General features: G+C 49.8%; 1 protein-coding gene across 3 annotated transcripts in view; it reads left to right on the plus strand.

Annotated features, from left to right (window-relative positions):
* The window catches only part of ARHGAP23 (Rho GTPase activating protein 23), an 86,830-nt gene that overhangs the window by 10,083 nt on the left and 52,794 nt on the right, over positions 1-23,953 (plus strand). The window lies entirely within an intron of this gene.

Consider the following 23,953-nt stretch of genomic DNA (forward strand, 5'->3'; position numbering starts at 1 on the left):
ACCGGGCTGTCAGGGCAGGGGGTGCCGACCAGGGTGGCGGTGCCAGTCTCCGGCGGCCGGGTAGCGGGGGCGGAAGGCCCGTGCCTTTTGTCCGGGATTTTCAGGCGGGGCGCCTGCCGCCGTTTCCTCTGCCCGAGTTTTCGTTTTCCGTTGGCGAGGCCCCTGCACAGCTGGAGCGAGAGGGAGTGGGGGAGGGCGTTCCCAGAGCGGGACGTCCTCCAGCAAGGCTGAGTGACACCCCCTCCCCGCGCCACGCTAGCCGCCTGAGGGGTCGAACTTGGGGACAGGCTTCAAGGCACAAGTCCGCTGCCCCTCTGAGTCCTGGGGAAGAGAAACAGGCTCCGGACCCCTGGCCTCACAGGCCTGGCTGCCCTCCCCGCTGCCCCCTCCAGCAGGCTGTGGGTGGGTCTGGGCGCGGGGTGCCAGGGGCATTACTCAGCGCTGGGCTGCTTTGCTTGGGTTCTTTCATCTGCCAGCTGCTGAGGCGGGGGAGGGGCCAACAAGGGCCTCCTGGCCCCCATCCTTCCACCAGAGCCATCCCCTGCCTCCTGCCTAGCCCTACCCAAGCACCCAGCACACAGCCCCTGTATTCTAAGTAGAGGGTTGAACACAGTCAGACAAATAGTTTTCCTAAGGTTGGAAAAGAGGTTCCCTAAGGTCCAGTTTGGGGTCAAGGCAGGGGCTGAGGATCTGGGAACTCAGCTGAAAGACCTGGAGACTCTCCTCTCCAGCCCTCCTCCCAGCATTGGAGGTGAGATCTGCTACTTTGCAGACTCTGAGACTGATGTGTTTCTTTGGGGCTGGATGTGTTCAGTTCTCCCTCAATCTGCATTTCTCTCCCTCCTCCTTTCAGCCAAAGTGTGTTTCCTAATTGCAAACTTGAAATTCAGGATGGACAGGAGTCGGGGGGTGGTGGGGGTGGTGGTGGAGGTCATTAAACATGAGTCCCTTAGATTCAACCCCTCACCAACTACATATACTTCATCCACTTACAATCTCCACCCCCACCCCTTGGCCCAGCTGGGGGTAGGTAGCTTTTGATCCTACGTGGTTCTCCCCTTCTGCCAGGACAACTGAACTCCATTCCCCAAAGTAGGTATTGGCACCCCACTTTACAGAGAGGCCCTGAGCCTACAGCCTACACAGTGACAGGAGACCAAAGTTCTAGTCTTGGCACTGTCACTGTGTAGGCTCAGACCCTTAGGGCATAAGATGACGTTTGGGGAGGAGAGTTATTAGAAAGAGGGCTTTGTGACACCCTGGGGGATGAGGAAGGCTTTCACGGATCCCAGCCCAAGCAGAGAGGTTCTAGACCTGGGGAATAGCCTTATGTATTTGTATGTGGGTGGGGCCTTGGCATTTCCTTCCTCAGGGTGACCTTAAACTCGTGGAAGGAGTACAGCATTCTTGGTGTGGACAGGAGTGAGGATGAGTACAGGAGTGGGCAGTGGGTTGCTTCATCCTTCATTGCAGAGATGGTTAGAAGGACTTCTCAATGTGTAAGGTTAAAAGAGAGACTACAAAGCAGAAGAATGGAATAAGTTGCAATGTGAGGATTGCAGTTAGATATTTGGTGGAACTTCCCAGGGAGAGGTCTGTGAGCTGCAGTGTCTCAGGCTAGCCTGGAACATCATGAAGTATTCTTCAGTATAGTGAGTCAGGTAGATTCTTGTGATGTTGGATTCTGATGTAGACATCTGGAGATATTCATTGGCCTGCAAATATATTCAAATGAGCATATATATTAGTGCCTGGGAAAAAAATGTGTTTTTATGGAAGAGCAGTTCCTTTAATTATATAGCTAATAAGTAACACATAAGTAGCAATTACTCTGTGCTAGGGTTTATATAAATTATCTCATTTAATCCTCACAATACCACCATGAAGTAGATACTGTTATTATCCCCATTTCACAGTTGAGGACACTGAGGCACAGAGAGCTAATCATTTCACATTTCACCAAAATCACCTTGCTGGTACGCTACAGAGCCAGGGTAGGAATCCAGCAATCTGGCTCCAGGGTCCTGCTCACTATCAAGCTTCTTAGTACCTGCTTTGTCCCACTGTCACTCTTCCCTGAATCTGGGTTCATCTTGCATGCAGCCCAAGATAAAAGTGTACTTCTCACTGGAATGGAGCTTGGGTGCTTGTCTTTCTGCTGGAACAGGGATGGGAGGCACAGGCCTCAGGGGTAGTGAGGCCTCAAATGTTCCCCAACACCCTGTGGTTGGTGGATGGGGAAGCAGCACCCTCCTCCAATCTCCCTACCCCCACCCCACCAGCCCCAGCACTTGGGCCAGGGCTCTGCTCATTGGTGGTTTCCTTCCAAAGGGGCATCAGCCCTGTTCTGTTGGCCACAAGGGTTCAAAGGTGAGATATTGGCTTGGTCAGGGATTTGGACAAAGCCGGGTTTTAATTATCTTGTTCTCTCACCCTCCGCCAGAGAGCCATGAATAGGGCCTGTGGGGCGCTGGTGCTGCTTTTCCCCAGCAGCCCCCACCCCTTCAAACAACCCCCCCTTTGATCCAGGGCCCCCTGTTTCTTGTGAAATTATGCCAGCTTGTCAGCAGGGCAGTGCCAGTCTGTACCAGGCAAGCATTTCCTCCTCCACTGCCTCAGTGGGACATCGGGCTGAAATGGCCATGGGGCTGGGCTTTGGGGAGAGTTTAAAGCCCTGTGGGGGTGGGGTGTAGTCATCACCTGTCAGAGTGGATCAGGACCAAAGGGATCATCTTGTCCAACTCCCTCATGTGAGGACATGCCAGAGAGTACCCAGGGTTCCTTAGCCTCGGTGGACAAGAACCCAGGTTTCTGACCCCTGGGCTCCCAGGCCATGCCTTTCCCTCCATGACTGGTTCTATTCTTGGTGACCCCCTCAGGGCAGGGTTCTTGGACTGGGCCCCAAGAAGGAGAGGGGAGGGAAGGGAGGAGTAGGGATAAGTGAACAATGTGTCCTGTTCATCTCTGTGTCCTCAGTGGCCAGCACAGTGCCTGGCACAGAGCAGCTGTCCATAAATGTTTGTGAAGTACAAACTGGGGAGCAGCTCCCCTCCCTGGCCTCCCAGAGTGCCCCATGCCAGCTCTATCTCTGGCATTGTGATGGACAATCTACATTCTACAGTCAGTCTGCCTAACAAGACTGGAGTTATTTGAAAGCAAGAAAAATCGTAATAGCAACTACTTCCATAGTACTTACCACCAGTAGGTACATTACCGTCATCCCATTTGACAGATGAAGAAACTAGCACAAGGGGGCAGCGCCTGTGGCTCAAAGGAGTAGGGTGCCAGCTCCATATGCTGGAGGTGGTGGGTTCAAACCCAGCCCCAGCCAAAAAAAAGAAGCCTAAAACAAAACAAACAAACAAAAAAAACTAGCACAAGGAGATGATGTGACTTCCTAAGGTTACCCAGCAAGTAAGTGGCAGAGCTGAGGAATTGCCCATGCTCTTAATCTCATTCCAAGAGGCCCCAGAGATGTCATGTTTGTCTTGGTATCTCCAGGGCCTGGTACACACCAAGAACTCAGAGTATGTTTGTTGACTGACTGACCAAATTTATGAATGATGGAACAGTGTATGGAAAGCTCACAGAATCCTGTAACCTAACCCTTTGCAAGTAGGTGGGGTTGGGAAAGCAGCCTGGAGGTGCCTCGCTGTGTTATCTGCACCAACAGTGCCTGAGACAAACCTAGAGAGGAAGGGAAAGCTCACTCACTCATACCCCGTCCTCTGTTACCACTGCCTCCGAGGCTGGCAGGGGCCAGTGGGGCTCTCTTCCAGTCTTTTGGCTTCTCTTTTGCTCTCATTTCCTCCCTTCTTTGCCTAGAGTTCTGAGGGGACAGTGATGAGGAAAAGGCACAGGGGAAAAGACTATAGGTTAGCATAAAGAAGCCTGCTTGTTTTATATCTGTCTGGCCCTGTGATGATTCAGTTCAACTCACCTGGTTGTGGAAGATTCTGTCTTTTTCAAGTTGGAAGGTGGACTGAGCCTGATTTGGGGCAAGGTCTGTTCTGACCATCAATTCTCCGTGTCTCATAAGAAGGGGTGTTAGATTTCTGACCATCTCTAGTCAGATGGGCCTAAACCTTAGGCCCAGGGACATCTTCTACCAACCTCCTCAAACCCTTATGGACCTGGGCAGGTGATCCCTTCCTTTCTGACTTCCTCTGCTCCCCCTTTGCTGGTTTGAATTAACGTTAGTCAGTCACTATCTCCAGGTCACACTTCATCTGCTTATAAAGGCAAGTGGGCAGCTGGCTAGGAAGAAAGTGGAGTCTGTGAGAGGTATCGTCACTCTCTAATGTAGACAAGCCAACCATAGGGGCTGAGGGGCCTGGGCCTAGCCTGGTCCTTTGTACATGGGGAGGCAGGAGCAATACCCCGTGGTTGAGTGTATGGGCCCTGCCTTTAGCCTGCTGGGGTTCAAATTTCATTCAGCTCTACCCCTTATTTACTGTATGACCTGGGAAAAGTTACTCAGTTGTTTCAGCCTCAGTTTTTTTTTTTGCAGTTTTTGGCCGGGGCTGGGTTTGAACCTGCCACCTCAGGCATATGGGGCCGGTGCCCTACTCCTTTGAGCCACAGGAGCTGCCTTTCAGCCTCAGTTTTATTAGCCCTGAAATAATCTCTCAAAATTACTGAGAAGACTAAATGGCATTTAATAATCTCAGTTATTGGCAGCAACAATTATGAAACAAACAATAATCAATAGATAGAAATGAGAACACTATAGCAACCACTTCCATAGTACTTAACACCAGCTATTGGCAGCAACTCCTTTTTTTTAGACAGTCTCACTTTATTGCCCTCAGTAGAGTGCGGTGACATCACAGCTCACAGCAACCTCTAACTCCTGGGTTTAGGCGATTCTTTTGCCTCCGCCTCCCGAGTAGCTGGGACTACAGGCACTTGCCACACCCCCAGCTATTTTTGTTGTTGTTGTTGCAGTTTGGCTGGGGCTGGGTTTGAACCCCCCACTCTCGGTATATGGGGCTGGCGCCTTACTCACTGAGCCACAGGCGCCGCCCGGCAGCAACTATTATTAAATAAACAATAATCCAACTATCCCCTAAATGGAACCAGAGCAATACACTTTTTTTTTTTTTTTTTTTTTTTGTAGAGACAGAGTTTCACTTTATGGCCCTCGGTAGAGTGCTGTGGCCTCACACAGCTCACAGCAACCTCCAACTCCTGGGCTTAAGCGATTCTCTTGCCTCAGCCTCCCGAGTAGCTGGGACTACAGGCGCCCGCCACAATGCCCGGCTATTTTTTGGTTGCAGTTTGGCCGGGGCCGGGTTTGAACCTGCCATGCTTGGTATATGGGGCCGGCGCCTTACCGACTGAGCCACAGGCGCCACCCTAGAGCAATACACTTTTGACTCAGTAAAAAGAATCCTTTATGGTCAGAATAATCTGAAGAGGAAATGAGCTGCTTCTGGAGGTAGCGAGGCATGCAGCACTGATGGTAGGTAACCACAGGCTAGATAATGATGTGGACTAGAGAGAATTCAGGCATTGGGTGAGGGGTTGGCACAGAAAACCTTCAAGGCCCTGTATCAGGATCTGCACTATGTGATAGGAAATAGGAGGAGCAGGTGAGACTTGTTTCTGCTATGGTGGTTGGAACAGAAGAGATACCCCAGCCTCCTGGGAACATCAGCGTTTGGATTACAGGATCATGGTTTGGGCTCCTTGGAGGAGGTAGTTCTAAGAGGCTGCCTGGAAAGATAGGTAGAGTTCTGATGGGTAGGGGAAGGTGGGATTATATTAAAGGCCCAGGAAGGGCTTGGTGGCCTAGGAGACTGGGCCACTGGTCCCAAAGTCAGCCCCAGGGCTGTGTCATCACCCTGGGTGACTAAGGGTTTGCCGGGGGTATGGTGGTGGCAGTGGGAAAACTAGTAATTCCCTGTCCCGTCACTCTCCAGGCTCTCCTGGAGGAGGGGCCAGGGCTACTCCCAGTGGCAAGAGGCCTGGGCCTGTAAGGAGCGGAACTGGGGAAAGAAAGACTTCTTATGCCCAGTGCATTTGGGGGCGTCGGGGGGTCAGGGGAACAGTGGCGCCTTTGTCCCCATTGCCACCGGGAATCTAGCTGAGGAGCTGGCCCTGGTTCTGGCTGTGCCCTCAGCAGGCAGGTCCTCTTTGAAGTGACCCTTTCACAGCTCAGCCTGAGTCGCTGGGAGGAGAGATAGCTTGGGGTGGGGTGTGGGGATGACAGACCCACAGGGCAAGGCCTTAGGGCTGGGCGCAGACCCAGTGCTGGCCTCCTGTGGCCAGAAGAATGTGGTGGGCTGGGGGAACATGTGGGAGCCATATGGCAGGACAACCAACCAAGGGGTCTTAGCCCCAAGTAGGGGTCAGTTAGGGAAGGGCAGAGTTCATTTGGGGCCCCAGGCCTGGTTTCTTTTTTCTTTTTTTCTTTTTTTTTTTTTATTGTTGGGGATTCATTGAGGGTACAATAAGCCAGTTACACTGATTACAATTGTTAGGTAAAGTCCCTCTTGCAATCATGTCTTGCCCCCATAAAGTGTGACACACACTAAGGCCCCACCCCCCTCCCTCCATCCCTCTTTCTGCTTCCCCCCCATAACCTTAATTGTCATTAATTGTCCTCATATCAAGATTGAGTACATAGGATTCATGCTTCTCCATTCTTGTGATGCTTTACTAAGAATAATGTCTTCCACTTCCATCCAGGTTAATACGAAGGATGTAAAGTCTCCATTTTTTTTAATGGCTGAATAGTATTCCATGGTATACATATACCACAGCTTGTTAATCCATTCCTGGGTTGGTGGGCATTTAGGCTGTTTCCACATTTTGGCGATTGTAAATTGAGCTGCAATAAACAGTCTAGTACAAGTGTCCTTATGATAAAAGGATTTCTTTCCTTCTGGGTAGATGCCCAGTAATGGGATTGCAGGATCGAATGGGAGGTCTAGGTTGAGTGCTTTGAGGTTTCTCCATACTTCCTTCCAGAAAGGTTGTACTAGTTTGCAGTCCCACCAGCAATGTAAAAGTGTTCCCTTCTCTCCACATCCACGCCAGCATCTGCAGTTTTGAGATTTTGTGATATGGGCCATTCTCACTGGGGTTAGATGATATCTCAGGGATGTTTTGATTTGCATTTCTCTAATATATAGAGATGATGAACATTTCTTCATGTGTTTGTTAGCCATTCGTCTGTCGTCTTTAGAGAAAGTTCTATTCATGTCTCTTGCCCATTGATATAAGGGATTGTTGGCTTTTTTCAAGTGGATTAATTTGAGTTCTCTATAGATCCTGGTTATCAAGCTTTTGTCTGATTGAAAATATGCAAATATCCTTTCCCATTGTGTGGGTTGTCTCTTTGCTTTGGTTATTGTCTCCTTAGCTGTACAGAAGCTTTTCAGTTTAATGAAGTCCCATTTGTTTATTTTTGTTGTTGTTGCAATTGCCATGGCAGTCCTCTTCATGAAGTCTTCCCCCAGGCCAATATCTTCCAGTGTTTTGCCTATGCTTTCTTTGAGGATTTTTATTGTTTCATGCCTTAAATTTAAGTCCTTTATCCATCTTGAATCAATTTTTGTGAGTGGGGAAAGGTGTGGGTCCAGTTTCAGTCTTTTACATGTAGACATCCAGTTCTCCCAACACCATTTATTGAATAGGGAGTTTTTCCCCCAAGGTAAGTTCTTGTTTGGTTTATCGAAGATTAGGTGGTTGTAAGATGTTAGTTTCATTTCTTGGTGTTCAATTCGATTCCAAGTGTCTATGTCTCTGTTTTTGTGCCAGTACCATGCTGTCTTGAGCACTATGGCTTTGTAGTACAGACTAAAATCTGGTATGCTGATGCCCCCAGCTTTATTTTTGTTACAGAGAACTGCCTTAGCTATACGGGGTTTTTTCCGGTTCCATACAAAACGCAGAATCATTTTTTCCAAATCTTGAAAGTACGATGTAGGTACTTTGATAGGAATGGCATTGAATAGGTAGATTGCTTTGGGAAGTATAGACATTTTAACAATGTTGATTCTTCCCATCCATGAGCATGGTATGTTCTTCCATTTGTTAATATCCTCTGCTATCCAGGCCTGGTTTGTATCAGTCTCCATTGTGATTTCTGTCTGACACTGGGCTTCTAAATCAGCATCTTCTTCCTTTTTATTTATTCATTCTTTTTTTCTTTTTTTTTTTTGAGACAGAGCCTCGAGCTGTCACCCTGGGTAGAGTGCCATGGCCTCACACAGCTCACAGAAACCTCCAACTCCTGGGCTTAAGCGATTCTCTTGCCTCAGCCTCCCAAGTAGCTGGGACTACAGGAGCCCGCCACAATGCCTGGCTATTTTTTTTGGTTACAGCTGTCATTGTTGTTTGGCAGGCCCCGGGCTGGATTCGAACCCCCCAGCTCAGGTGTATGTGGCTGGCCCTTAGCCGCTTGAGCCACAGGTGCCGAGCCCATTCTTTTTTTTTTTTTTTTTTTTTTTTTTAATTGTTGGGGATTCATTGAGGGTACAGAGAACCAAGTTACATTGATTACATTTATTAGGTAAAGTCCCTCTTATAATTGTGTCTCACCCCCAAAAGGTGTGTCACACACCATGATCCCCCCTCTTTCCCTCTCTCTGCTTTCCCCTTGCCCCACCTCCCACCATGTACTAGGTAATTAATTGTTCTCATATCAGAATTGAGTACATAGGATTCTTGCTTCTTGTGATGTTTACAAAGAATAATGTGTTCCACTTCTATCCATGTTAATACAAAAGATGTAAAGTCGGGCGGCGCCTGTGGCTCAAGGAGTAGGGCACCGGTCCCATATGGCGGAGGTGGCGGGTTCAAACCCAGCCCTGGCCAAAAAACACCCACACAAAAAAAGATGTAAAGTCTCTGTCTTTTTTTGTCCATGTTTTTTTTTTGCAGTTTTTGGCCGGGGCTGGGTTTGAACCTGCCACCTCCAGCACATGGGGCCGGTGCCCTACTCCATTGAGCCACAGGCGCTGCCCCAAGTCTCCGTCTTTTTTAATGGCTGAATAATATTCCATGGTGTACATATACCACAGCTTGTTAATCCAGTCTTGGGTTGGTGGGCATTTAGGCTGTTTCTACACTTTGGCGATTGTAAATCAAGCTGCGATAAACAGTCTAGTGCAATTGTTCTTATGGTAAAAGGATTTTTTTTCTTCTGGGTAGATGCACAGTAATGGGATTGCAGGATCAAATGGGAGGTCTAGTTTGAGTTCCTTGGTTCTCCATACTTCCTTTCAAAAAGGTTGCATTAGTTTGCAGTCCCACCAGCAGTGTAAAAGTATTCCCTTCTCACCACATCCACACCAGCAACTGCAGTTTTGAGTTTTTCTTCCTTTTTAATTTCCTCAAAAAGTGTGAGAACTCTTTGGAAAGAATTGAAATTGGATATAAGACTTTAGAACCCTTGGATGGGTGGGCTGGGGGGAGATCCAGGCTTTCCAGAGTGTTTCCTGCTCCTGAGAGGCACCAAAAAGCTGGCAGGAGAGGCCGAAGTGGATACCCCCCCCTCCACCACAGAGGTCTCCTTCTTATTGAGGAGAAACTGTATTGTTCCCAAAAAGGGAGAGAAGGAGGGGGAAGAGAAGCCACCCAGAGAGGGGACGTCTTCCTACATTTCAGCTGGAGGAACATGAAAAGCCATCCCTTCTCATGTCTCTCCATTTGTGTCATGGGTAAACTGAGGCCTACAGAAAGGACAGGTAAAAGGGATAGAGACAGAGAGGTAGGGACAAGCAGGAATGAGAGGAAGAGAGAGGACAGAAGCCACAGGAAGAGGAAGGTGCCTCAGGCTGCTGCAGAGAAGTGCTGGAGGTGCCTTCAGCTCTGACCTGCTGTGAGTCTGTGGAAAGAGAGAGAGGAAGGAGTGAGTTTCTGTTTGTGGGTTCACCAGGTCCAAGTAGGAAAGGGACTCAGGGGTTTTGGACTGAGCAGTGGACAGGGGAGCCTTTGACAGCCCAGGTGAGAACCGTACTGTTTCTAGTTCATGCCCCCATCACAATGCTCTCTGTACTGGGCAAGATTCTTCTGAATCCCTTTCCTCTTCTGGAGGTGTGGTCCCTCCCCAGAGAGAAGGAGGGGAGCCAAAGTCTCAGGTTGTGATGGAGGCCTGGTGACTCTGGTGCTCTCCTATATCTTGCACAGGCATCTATGGAGCTGAGCCCTCATTAGCTCTAATGAGGGCTTAGCACTGTGTCCCCTGCCCCCCGCAGCACCTGGGAAGGAGAAGGTGAGGGGGGCAGCTAAGGTTTGGGCTCAAAGCCAGGGAGGGGGAGGCATGTCTGTAAGAGGGGAGGGTGAGAGGCAAGACATGGGGGCCGTGCAACAAGGTCACTGACAGGAGAAAGAAATGGCCCCCTCTGCTTCCCCACTGGACCTTTCTCCCAGAGGCCTAAGTACCTCAGACTAGGGAAAGTCTTATCTGAGAGACTGGGTGTGGCCTGGGGACCCTAAGGATATTCCCAGGCCTGGCTCGCAGCTTCTTAATTGCAGCTTGGGACAGGAGAAGGACCTGACAACAGCATGAGAGAGGCTCAGTGCCTGAGAAAATCAGGTGGCAGCCAGATCTGCATGCAAACCCGCCCTCAGTGGGTGACCATTTATTGTCTGCTCTCTGTGTTCCAGGCTTTCTCTGTGGCTCTTGGGAACTGGATGTATAAGACACAGTCCTGCCATTAAGGAGTTCCTTGTCTGCTTCTCTTAACACCCAAAAGCCAGACAAAAAGTGTCCATTAATATTTTATAACTACTGGTTCTGGAATTCTCTTTTCTTTTGTTTTTTTATTTTGCTTTCAATTGACTTTCAATCTTCTTACTTTGAAGTTTGTTTTTTTTTTATTATTTTCTTTGAGACAGAGCCTCAAGCTTTCACCCTAGGTAGAGTGCTGTGGCATCACAGCTCACAGCAACCTCTAACTCCTAGGCTCAAGCAATTCTCCTGCCTCCACCTCCCAAGTAACTGGGACTACAGGCACCTGCCACAACGCCTGGCTATTTTTGGTTGCAGCCGTCATTGTTGTTTGATGAGCACGGGCTGGATTCGAACCTGCCAGCTCAGGTGTATGGGGCTGGCGCATTAACTGCTTGAGCCACAGGTGCCGAGCCATTTATTTATTTTTTTATTGAGACAGGGTCTCACTTTGTGGCCTTCTGTAGAGTACGTGGCATCATAGCTCACAGCAACCTCTACCTCCTAGGCTTAAGCGATTCTCTTGCCTCAGCCTCCCAAGTAGCTGGGACTACAGGTGCCTGCCAGAACACCCGGCTTTTTTTTGGTAGAAACAGGGTCTCACTCTGGCTCATGCTGGTCTTGAACCTCTGAACTCAGGGTAATCCACCGGCCTTCACCTCCCAGGGTGCTAGGATTATTGGCGTAAGCCACCAAGCCCAGCCAGTTCTGGAATTTTCATTGACACTATCTGCCAGTCCAGAACACCCCTTGCTACCCCCAACCCAAAATATTAATGTAAAAATGGCCCAGTCTGGGGAGACAGACTTACAGCAGATACAAGGGTCTTCATTGTAATAATCATTTGAGTGAGGGTGTGGTCACAAAGGTGTTAACAGTTTACAGATGGAAGCAGAATCACTGGGTGGAATTGCCATGGGGATTAGTTAAAAACCAGTTGGTGGGCTTGGTGCACGTAGCTCAGTGGTTAGGGCCCTGGCCAGATGCACCGGGGTTGGTGGGTTCTAACCCAGCCCAGGCCTGCTAAACAACAATGACAACTAAAAACAGCAACAAAAAAAAAATATAGCCAGGTATTGTGGTGGGCACCTGTAGTCCTAGCTACTTGGGAGGCTGAGGCAAGAGAATCGCTTAAGCCCAGGAGTTTGAGGTTGCTATAAGCTGTGAAGCCATGGCACTCTACCAAAGGTGACATAGTGAGAATTTGTCTCAAAAAACAACAACAACAACAAAAACAGTTGGTGATGTATGATTAATCTCCTTTCTCTCATCTCCTATTTCCAAACCTATCATTAACTTGAAGATGCTATGTAGTGAAATACCTTTTGATCAATTTTCAAGAGCCATCACAAGGGGGCTGTTCATTTATAGACACATGAACTGAGACTCTGAGCAGGTGAATAACTTCCCAAGGTCATCCAGGATTGAATTTAAAGTTGTGTCTTTCTGAATCCTAAGCCTGTCCTATGGTCACTGCTATATTCCTTGACAAGGAAGAGCCTGGCAGGATACCTCCAGCTTGGGAAGGTGGACCCTACTGCTCATGGCTGAGCCTTGATATCCAAGCAACAGTTGGTGTAATGAAGGCGTGGGGAAGCAGACGTAAGTGGTGGTGGACGCAGAGAGATATAGATTATGTTCTGATTCTCTGTGACTCTTCTGTGACTCAGTGTGGAGTCTGGGTTTGCTCTGAGGGGTATGGGGGACACTCGGGCTCTATTAACAGACATGGCTGAGCCCCTGCCTCCTCTAAGGATGCTCCAGCTCTGAGGAGAAGAAGGCTCCACTGAGATGGTAGAGGCTTGCCAAGACTTGGAAGATATTTTCTGGTACAAGAAGAATAGAGAAGGAAGTCCAGGCAGAGGGATCCAGCATGACCACTGGCAAGGAGGTGTGAAACAGCCTGGCCTCTTAAAGGATCAATGAGTACGAGACTAAGTGAAGAGAGAGGAGGTTGTCAAGGCCAAAGAGGTCCAACTTCTGCCCCCTAATCCCCGTCACGGTGTATCTCTCATGTCATGCTAAGGAACTTGACTTATTCCCATAGCTACTATGGGGCTATGTAAGGGTGACAGGTGGTGGAAGCAGTAGACCAGGTGAGAGAAGATGAGGGTTGAAACTGGAGTTGGGGATGGAGAGGACAGGATAGTGAAATATGTCACTCTCTTCTCCTTTCCAGAAACTTGCCATACCATCTCTTTCCCTGGGTGGCACCTGTGGCTCAAAGGAGCAGGGCGCTGGCTCCATATGCCAGAGGTGGGGGGATCAAACTCAGCCCCAGCCAAAAAACTGCAAAAAACAAAACAAAACAAAACAAAAACAAAAACAAAAACAAAATCTCTTTCCCTTGTCTGGAATGGCCTCCCTGCCTTTACTGTTTCTCAAACTCCTATTCATCCTTCAATGCTCAGTTCAAATATACTTCTCTATAAATCCTCCCTCCATCAAAATTCCTCAAATATATGGGAAGTTCCTCCTCTGTGCACTACACCTTAAGCCCCACAAGGATAAGGACTTTGTCCTGTTCACTGCTCTGTATTCAGCTTCTAGACCAGGCCTTGTTGATTGAATATTGTGGACCAATGAACTGAATGTTTCTATAGCACTTGGCATTGCATTGCAAGAACCACAGTAATAATAATAGCGTATTAGTTAAAGCTAACATTTATTTATTTATTTATTTTTAAAAAGCTATTTTATTTTATTTTATTTTTGCAGTTTTGGCCGAGGCTGGGTTTGAACCCGCCACCTCCGGCATATGGGGCCGGCACCCCACCCCTTTGAGCCACTGGTGCTGCCCCAGCTAACATTTATTGAACACTTGAGTGTTCAATATTGTGCTGAGCACTTTGGACACACTATTTCTTTAATCTGCACAACCATGAGCAAGGATTATTTCTATTTTATAAATGCAGAAATGGAAGCTCAAGGAGGTTAGTAACTTGTCCAAAGACACACGGCTAGGAAGTGGGACTGAGTTGGGATTCAAACCCAGGTTCCTCTGAATCCTGTTTAGAAACTTTTGGGCGGCGCCTGTGGCTCAAGGAGTAGGGCGCTGGTCCCATATGCCAGAGGTGGTGGGTTCAAACCTAGCCCCGGCCAAAAACCACAAAAAAAAAAAGAAAGAAATTTTTAACACTATCCCCTGAAGCGACTTTGTTACATGTTTGTCTCTTTGATCTTTATAAAATCAGGGGCTGCTTTTATTAATTTTTGAAAATCCTTGTGTACTACTGAAGTAAGATTTGTTGAGCAACTTCCATGTGCCAGGCCCTCAGTACAGAGTCTTCTCAAGGACCCCATTTACACCCAGGGAAACTGAGACTGGGACAAGGAAAGGAATTGACCAGGGTCACACAGTTGGGGACCTAAAGCCTAGTTTCTTTGACTCAGTTCATGTCACTGGACACCCCAACCCAATGTCAGGCCCTTGATGACATGCAGTCATTTATCCCAGAAAGAAAGAGAGAGAAGATGGCTCTGTAGTTGACTGACTTGCTTGCAGGCACATGGGGGCAGGACAGGGCTATGGATTGGGTCTACTGCCCTTAAGTCCAGTGTGCATCCCACTGCCGTCACTGATGAGCAACAGGAAGTCTACAGGCAGGGACTGGGGACACTGTAATTTCCAAGTGCCTAGCTGTGTGTCAGACCTCTGAGCTCCAAGGAGAAGAGACTGAGCTGGCATTGGAGTGATTAGAAATGGTGTTGGGGGCTCGGCGCCTGTGGCTCAAGTGGCTAAGGCGCCAGCCACATACACCTGAGCTGGCAGGTTCGAATCCAGCCAGGGCCCACCAAACAACAATGATGCTGCAACCAAAAAATAGCCGGGTGTTGTGATGGGCGCCTGTAGTCCCAGCTACTGGGGAGGCGGAGGCAGGAGAATCGCTTGAGCCAAGGAGTTGGAGGTTGCTGTGAGCTGTGATGCTACAGCACTCTACCCAGGGGACAGCCTGAGGCTCTGTCTCAAAAAAAGAAAGAAACGGTGTTGGGGGGGAGGCAGAGTCTTTACTGGGACTTTTACAGAAGAGGGTGAGAGGCCTCCAGAGGCTGCACATTATCAATGGAGTGGGATTTGGGCCAGGGGTGACAAGAAGGGACCTCCAGGCTTGGGAAATACAGTCACGGGGATGGAATGCGGAGAGAGTGGGAGCAGTGGGGGACACGAGCTCCTACAGGCGGGGGCTCTGTTCAGTGGTGGAGGCCTGGGCCCTGTCTCTTGCTGAGTGCCCATTTCCCCCGAACGGCAGGGTCCACCAATCAAGATGCTTGCGGGCCTGTATTTGCATCTAATTTGCATGACCACACCCCTTTCCGGCAGTTCAGCGTCTGCCACTAAAAGCGTTCCTCCCTGACGCGCGCCTCATTTCAGGTCTCCTGTGTAGAGCTCATATGGGAGGGATGGGGTGGGAACAGCGGGGCAGGAGGGCCCACCTGGGCTGCCAGCCTGGCGCACTATTCATAGCTCAGGGGCCGGCGAACTTCGCATACTTGGCGTTTCTCACGTCTGGCTGGCCCGAGGCAGCCGCCTCTCTGTTGTCCTCCTCCCCCTCCTTGGCCCTCTAAGCCAATCTTCCTGAAATCTACAGATGTCCTACCTGCCTGGTCATGGCTGAGCCCGCAAGAAGGAATTGAGGCCCCAGAGAGGGCTAGGCCTAGAGGGAAAAAATGATAGTAACAAGGCGTATGATATGGCTAAAAGCCGCAGCTATGCCGGCAACTCCAACTTCATTCTGGAGCTAATACTGGCTGTGCCACTGGCTTGCTAAATCAGGGAAGCTTTTCAGAAAGTCAACTTGAGACCTAGAGGATAAGGGGTCAGTCAAGGGAAGATGGGGGAGGGGACAGGCAAGCCCTGTTTTATATTCCAGGGAGGGAGGACCCTGGATGTGGTAGGCAGGCCCTGAATCTCTGGATAGGCTTGGCATGTTTGAGAACCCACGAGGAGGGCTCGTGGCTGGCGCGTGGCCAGCTGGGGCAAGGACTCAGAGCTGCAAAGAGGATTGAAGCAGCTCCCCTTTTCTCTCCTCCCCTACTTCCTTATAACAGCACCCCTACCTTATGAATGTTTCCACTGAGGAAGGAGTAAGGGTTAAAAAGATAAAGACCCGAAAGTGCCTCCGCTCTAGGTGGACTCTTCCTAGGGACCGGGGTCTGGCCACCCCAGACTCTCTGAGGAGAGGCTTATTCATTCCTCAGCATTCACTCCCACCCCTACCTGGCCCTGAACAGGTGCTGTTCCAGAAGCTAGGGATTCAACCACCAGCAAAGGAAACCTGGCACTGGGCTTCCAGGACCCACAGCCTGGGTGTGTGTGTGTGTGGGGGGAGATGTTGGTCAGAATAATCTCAGAAATAAATAGATAACAACGAGAGGTGCACAGGGATCTGAGCTGGTCTGAGGTGTATCTGAGACAGTGACGTTTTTGCTACAAGCTACAGAGTGAGTAGGAGTTAAATAGGGTGTGGGTTGCATTCCAGAAACAGCATGTGCAAAGGACCTGAGACTGGAAGGGTCTGGAAGGAGGCCAGGGTGGCCAGAGCACAGAGGAAGTGGGTGTGGTGATGGGTGTGGAGGCTGAGGCACAGCCCATAAGACCTGTTGGTCATAACAGTAAAATAATCAATCTGGGACAGCGCCTGTGGCTCAACGGAGTAGGGCGCCAGCCCCATATGCCGGAGATGGAGGGTTCAAACCCAGCCCTGGCCACAAACTGCAAAAAAAACTCAGACAAACAAAACAAACAAACAAAAAAAAAAAAATAGAGGGCGGCGCTTGTGGCTCAGTCGGTAAGGCGCCTGGCCCCATGTACCGAGAGTAGCGGGTTCAAACCCGGCCCCTGCCGAACTACAACAAAAAAATAGCCGGGTGTTGTGGAGGGCGCCTGTAGTCCCAGCTACTGAGGAGGCTGGGGCAAGAGAATCGCTTGAGCCCAGGAGTTGGAGGTTGCTGTGAGCTGTGTGATGCCATGGCACTCTACCGAGGGCCATAAAGTGAAACTCTGTCTCTACAAAAAAAAAAAGAAAAGAAAAGAAAAGAAAATAATCAACCTGGCCTGTTGTGGCCAGAGGGGTGAGGGCAGCTTGGAGTGGGACAGTGGATGTGCTGAGTGGTCAATCTTGGGAGCTGTTTGGGAAGCAGGGTCCATTCTGATGGTGGGGTATAGGGCTGGGCCATAACATCTCCACAACATTTATTGGTTCCCAGCAACTTTTGTCAGACTCCAATTTGTGTATCTTCTTTTTCTTTTTCTTTTTGAGATAGGATCTCACTCTATCACACAGGCTGGAGTCTAGTGGTATCATCATAGCTCACAGCAACCTCAAACTCCTAGGTTCAAGCCATCCTCTTGCCTCAGCCTCCTCAGTAGCTGAGACTACAGGTTCATGCTACTGTGCCCAGCTAATTTTTGTATTTTTTGTGGAGATGGGGTCTTGCCCTTGTTGAGGCTGATCTTGAACTCCTGACTTTGAGTGATCCTCCCTCCTCAGTCTCGAAGGGTGCTAGGATTATAGGCATGAGCCACTGGGCCCATTCTATTTTGTAGCTGAAGAATTAAGAAAAGGGCCAGGGTCAGCATCAGGACCAAGAGCAAGTGGCCCTTTCTCCATATCAGCCTTCTTTTTTACTTTTTTGAGGCAGAGTCTCGCTTTGTCACCCTCAGTAGAGTGCCATGGTGTCACAGCTCACAGCAACCTCAAACTCTGGGGCTTAAGCGATTCTCTTGCCTCAGCCTCCCAAGTAGCTGGGACTACAGGCACTTGCCATAATGCTGTCTATTTTTAGAGACAAGGTCTTGCTCTGCCTCAGACTGGTGTCGAACCTGTGAACTCAGGCAATCCACCCGCCTTGGTCTTCCAAGTGCTGGGATTACAGCTGTGAGCCATTGTACTCAGCCCTCTTATCAGCCTAGCCTTCTTGATGCTAGGACAGTGGTTTCTTTCTCACCAGCTTTCTATCCTCTATGCCTCGATGTCCCTGTGGATTAGCCTGTAATTCTCTACCTAGCACCAGCTTGGGTGGGGGACAAAGAGGTCCAGGTGGTGGGTGCTGTATGCCACTTCTCTTTCAAGAGGCAGTTCTGCTGTTAAGTGCATGCTTGTGCAGTGTCCCTGGCATACAGTAAGCACTTGACAAGTATCACTGCTGTGGCTGTTATTGTGTCATTCCCAAATGTGAGGCCAGGCAAACTGACTAGGTGGGAGGGTCTGGGGTCGAAGATGATGCCATCTGTTCTCTTCTGACCATAGAGCCCAGCCCAGAAACCATCACAGCTTCCTCCTGGGAAGGAGCCCAGAGGAGGCTATTTGTCCCTGCAAAGCCACCATCCCTTCCACTCTGCCAGCTGCCTCTGGGGCATCACAGACTGGATTAGGGAGGGGTTCAGTTTATAGGCAGGGACATGTGTGAGGGGGAAAGCAGGGGTAAACTGGGCAGGTTGGGCAGGGCTGGGGTGAGGAGGTGGGTGGTTTCAGGGGTGGGGCTGAGAGCCTCTCCCTGCAGGGAGCCCCATGTGCCCTGGGGGAGACTTTCAGAATCTGCTGAGACCTGCCCTGGGAGGGGATGTGGCCTCATCTTGACTAGGACTGAACTCTCCCTTGCAAGAAACCAGTGAGTGCACCTGTTGTTTCTGCCCTGGTGGTCAGAAAATAGGAAGAACTTCTGGAAAGGGGGATCGTAGGGTGATTCACACCTAAATCTCTCAGTCTCTTTGAAATGAGCTGTCCATGTTTGGTGGGGGAATGGATATGATGACTTTGGACAAGAGTCATTATAGGCATTCCCCTGCTTCTAGAAATGACTGCCCCCAACATGAACTCATCTGTCTGAAAAGGGGCTCTGGACTTCCTTCCAAAGGAAGACCCCAGGATTCTGCAACTGATTGATCCTTCTGTAAGGGATACTTCTCCTCTGAGGGGTGGAAGAGATGGTGGGATCCCAGGGCAGAGTTGAAGCTACAGGGTGGGGAGAATGTAACTGAGGCAATAAGGACCCCCTGCCCACTCTGGACTCTAAGGGAGATCAGGCATGCTAGCACTGGGCCAGCAGGGGGCTCTGCAGCCCAGGGGACCTGTCTGCCGGCTGTCTCCAATAAAACTGTGCCCCATTCAGTGTGATTTTTCCTTGGAGTGCTTCTGAGGATAGGGACGTCTCTGTGTGCACACCCTTATGCGAATGTGCAACAGGTGGTGTGTAAGCATGTAGGGGTTGGAAGTAAGGGGGGTTGGAGGTTGCTGTGAGCTCAGTGGGGTTGGGTGTAAGGGGCAAGATCCCCACACTGAGCCAGGCTTGTGTCAAGAAAACTCTTCTAAGACCTTGGGAGAGTTTATGTATCCATCTGTCCAGCCTCTGATGCATGGTAGGTCCCCATGACAGTAGGTAGGACCTACTGTGTGCCAGTTCAGACTCCCCCAGCAGCCTGGGACCTCCATCTGTTCAGGGATGACAACAGGGACTCTGGGAAGGTGCAGTGGAGAAGGGTGTTAGGGAAAGATTCCCCCAAGCGGGAGGTGCCTAGCTGTTCTGGGCAACAGTTGTGGGTAGGTCCTGCTTCTGTTCTATCTTTTTTTTTTTTTTGAGATAGAATCTCAAGCTGTTGCCCTAGGTAGAGTGCCATGGCGTCATAGCTCACAGCAACCTCCAACTCTTGGGCTCAAGCAATCCTCTTGCCTCAGTTTTTCTATTTTTAGTAGAGACGTGTCTTGCTTTTTTGTTCAGCCTGGTCTCGAACCCGTGACCTCAAGCAATCCACCTGCCTCAGCCTCCCAGAGTGCTAGGATTATAGGCTTGAGCCACCAAGCCTGGCTCTTGACTTTGCTTTTTTAAAAAAATTGCAATAAAATAGCTGGCACGGTGGCTCACCCCTCTAATCCTAGCACTCTGATAGACCCAGGCCAGTGGATAGTCGGAGCTCAGGAGTTTGAAACCAGCCTGAGCAAGAGCGAGACCCTGTCCCTACCAAACAGAAAAATAAAAAATAGCTAGGCATCATGGCAGGCACCTGTAATCTCAGCTACTCAGGAGGCTGAAGCAAGAGGGTCCCTCCAGCCCTAGAGTTTGAGGTTGCTGTGAGCTATGATGCCATGGCATTCTACCCAGGGTGACAGAGTGAGACTCTGTGTGAGACAGAGTGAGACTCTGACTCAAAAAAATATTGTAGTAAAATATATATTATATAAAATTTACTTTTTTAATCATTTTAAGTGTACAGTTCAGTGGCATTAAGTACATTCATGTTGTCGTACAACCATTACCCCATCCATTTCCAGAACTTCTACATTCTGACAAACTGGAACCTGGTACTCATGAAATAATAACTGCCTGTTCTCCCCTCCCCTAGTCCTTGGCAACCACCATTCTACTTTCTTTCTCTATGGATCTTGGTACCTCAGTATACATGGAATCATTTATAATATTTGTCCTTTTGTATCTGGCTTATTTCACTTAGCATAATGGCTTCAAGGTTCATCCATGATAGGATGTGTCAGAATTTCATTCCTTTTTAAAGGCCGAATAATTTTCCATTGTGTGTATATACCACATTATATGAATATACCTCATTTTGTTTATCCATTCATCTATAGATGGACTTGCTTTTGCCTTTTGGCTATTGCAAATAATGCTACTGTGAACATGGGTGCACAAATGACTATTCTAGACTCTGTTTTCAGTTATCTGGGGTGTATACCCAGAAGTGGAATTACTGGATCATATGGTAGTTCTATGCTTAAGGAACTGCTATAAGGTTTCTCACAAGCAATGCATATGAGTCTGTAATTTCTCTACATCCTCTCCATTAACAAATAATTTTTGAGAGTCTGCTATGTACAAAGCACTCTAGTAGGGCAAATCCCTTTCTGAAAAATTCAACAGCCATTGTTCTTAGCCAGCTCTTTGTCTAATGGGGGAGACTCAGGCCATGCCCTTGAGCACCCTCCAATCTTAGAGGAAAGAATGCCCTCTGGGAGACCACAGACTGATGTGGGGCAAGGAGTCCTTGTTGTCAGGGAGCTCCCAGTCTGATGGAGGAGGAACAGCTTCTTCTCTCTGGGAAATCTTCAGACAAGCCCAGAGACCAGAGTGGGTGTATGGAGGGCCTGCACTGAGACAGCCAACAGGCTGCTGGGTGGGGTAAATCAGGGAGCGGAGAAGGTCTGTGCTGGGCACTGTCCCACGCTGGCCTGCGGTTGCCTGGGCAATGGCCCTGGTGTTTACTTTGTGGCTGGCTCCAGACTCACCCTTTTTTGCAAGTGCTTATTTCCCACCACAAGAAAAGATGCTTGTCTTTGGTCTCTCCTTTCTCTGGTGTCCCTGAGGAGGGAACTGGCTCTCCTGCTGGGCAGAGGCCCTGCCAGCCTGGCACCTTTGCCATACTCCTGGCCTGCTGGGCTCTCATGCAGCCCACCCCTTCCTCACTCCCAAAGGCCTACGAGACAGTGCTCTGGGCTTGCCAAAGTTCTGCTAAGGCTGAGGAAGACCTGTCACAGCCTGTAGGAACTTGGGGCTAGTAGGGGGGACCCTGCCCATAAGTGTGAATTCGTCTGGGTCTGCACGTGTCACCACATCTTTGTGTATACGTGGCCAAGCATCTGCATGCCTGAATATGACTGTGTGTGACTATATGAGAGGCAATCAAAACAGCTTGCGTTTATTAATCCCCTACTATGTGCTCTGGGTCTGTGCTAAGACTTTCTTTAATTAATTCTCCCAACAACCTTTGAGGTAGCAATGTCATTCCCCATTTTGTTCGTGAGAAACCAAAACTCGGAGAGGTTAAAGAACTTGTCCAAGGCCGGGTGCAGTAGCTCACGCCTGTAATCCTGCCACAGCTGAGGCGGGTGGATTGCCTGAACTCATGGGTTTGAGACCAGCCTGAGCAAGAGCAAGACCCCATCTCTAAAAAAGAAAAACACAGCTGGGCATCGTGGAGGGAGCCTGTAGTCCCAGCTACTTGGGAGGCTGAGGCAAGAGAATCACTGGAGCCCAAGAGTTTGAGGTTGCTGTGAGTTATGATGCCATGGCACTCTAGCAAGGGGAACAAGGTGAGACTCTGTCTCAAAACAAACAAACAAACAAACAAACAACAACAACAAAAAATCAAAGAATTTGCCCAAGGTCTCATAGCTAGAAAGTGGTAGGGGGGCGGCGCCTGTGGCTCAGTGAGTAGGGCACCGGCCCCATATGCCGAGGGTGGCGGGTTCAAACCCAGCCCCGGCCAAACTGCAACCAAAAAATAGCCGGGCGTTGTGGCGGGCGCCTGTAGTCCCAGCTGCTCAGGAGGCTGAGGCAAGAGAATCGCGTAAGCCCAAGAGTTAGAGGTTGCTGTGAGCCGTGTGACGCCACGGCACTCTACCCGAGGGCGGTACAGTGAGACTCTGTCTCTACAAAAAAAAAAAAAAGGGGCGGCGCCTGTGGCTCAGCGGGTAGGGCGCCGGTCCCATATGCCGGAGGTGGCGGGTTCAAACCCAGCCCCGGCCAAAAAAAAAAAAAAAAAAAAAAAAAAAGAAAGTGGTAGGGATGTTACTGCAGATGACACTAGCACCCACATGCTAACCCCTGAGCTGTGCTGCTACTAAAAGAACTTGGGGGTTTTGTGTGGTTTGGGATTATCTCTCCCCTGTCCCTGTGGTGGTGAGATGTCAGGCATGGCAAGTGTTTCCTTCTCCCCTCCCTTGGACTTCATTGGCTCTGGCCCCATTTGAAGGACAGGGAGTGTCACAACTCAAATCAACCCAGGGCGGGAGTGTCCCTGGAGAGGGAGAGCACAGGGTCTAGGGAGACCCTATGAATCATCCCCTACTCACAGGCCAGATAGAGTGCCAGCGTGAGGTCCTCAGATCCCCCAGTGATGCAAGGCTATGAGGGTGCTAGGGGAACAGACTCGTTTGTCCGGCTCATCAACTTGGCCTGTTGGGGCATGTCAGGCAAGATCCTCTACACAGGCAGTGCTGGGAACCAGGCATCTGAATGGGGCAAAAGGGTGGAGGAGGCCCGAAGGGGCAGCTGCCCTTGACTGAGGAGAGGAGCAGGGCTCAGAGGCCTGGGTGTGGGTGGGGGCATGTGTTGGGTATCACATTGCCTGCGTGCCTGGGATGCACGGACCCGCAGCGGGATCTGCCTTGTCTGTGTGCAAGGTTATAGGGTCGTTATGCGTCTGCATTTGTTGATGTATGACTGTGTATGGGACCAGATGGAACTTTAAAAATGCCAAATGATTCTCTTGGGGTAGGGTCACAGTCACCTTGTAGTTATGGGTCTCCATTCTGGGTAGGAGTGCTGAGCAAACCCAAGGAAGAAGGCGGAATGACCCTGAACCATAGGCCCTGTGATGGTGTCAGTCTCCCTTTCTTACATCCCCTGACCCTTGGGCTCAGGACTTCCCTTCCCCTTCACCAGTGCCTGGTTGTTTCCACTCCTCCAGCCCAAACCACCCTCTCCTATAAGGACTAACCTGAGATGTGTCTGGCTCCGCCCTCAAAACTGTCACTTCCCAAAGAGAAGAGCCCCCCCCCCCCAAGTTTTCAGGAGCTGGGGCAATACCCATGTAAGTGTCTGAGGGTATGTTCTGTGCTGCCTTGTTCAAGGCATGCCAGCTCCTGGCCCAGAGCAGTACTCAAATGAAGGTGATGGAAAGAGACCAGGTAGGGGTTAGAAGCCTGGGATCCTTAGTAAAACTGAGGCTAAGAACCAGTCACTTGTTCTTTGTGAGTCTCAGTTTCTTTAACTGAAAAATAAATATAAAAATAGTCCCTGGGGGGTGGTGCCTGTGGCTCAGCGGGTAGGGCGCCGGTCCCATATGCCGGAGGTGGTGGGTTCAAACCCAGCCCCGGCCAAATTAAAAAAAAAAAAAAAAAAATAGTCCCTGGGTATCTAACGCTTAGGGTAAGGGTCAAATGAGAACAAGTGAAAGTGCTTTCAAATGATAAAAATCATAATTTCTTTTGGAGAGACAGGAGTCTGGATGCCCTCCCCTTGGGGTGCAGCCTCCAAGCCCCTATATCAAGAACCCTCAGGAGGGTGAGGTTGAGTGGATTTTGCAAGCTGGTCAAACTGGAGGGGAGGGGCTGCTTAGCAGGGTGATTTTTGATGTGGGGGAGGAAGCTGGGTAGGGTGTGGGGGGAGGACTCACACTAGGCAGGAAGGCTTGGAATAGAATCTCAGCTACGCCTGGTATTTCCCAGCCCATGGCCCCCTCCCCCACTGCCCTCTGGGGCCCACCCCACATTCCTTTCCCAGAGGAAATGGGGGAGGGAGTGGAGAGGCTCCCCT

The sequence above is a fragment of the Nycticebus coucang genome, chromosome 18 (genome assembly GCF_027406575.1).
Source record: "Nycticebus coucang isolate mNycCou1 chromosome 18, mNycCou1.pri, whole genome shotgun sequence".
Classification (NCBI taxonomy): Eukaryota; Metazoa; Chordata; class Mammalia; order Primates; family Lorisidae; genus Nycticebus; species Nycticebus coucang.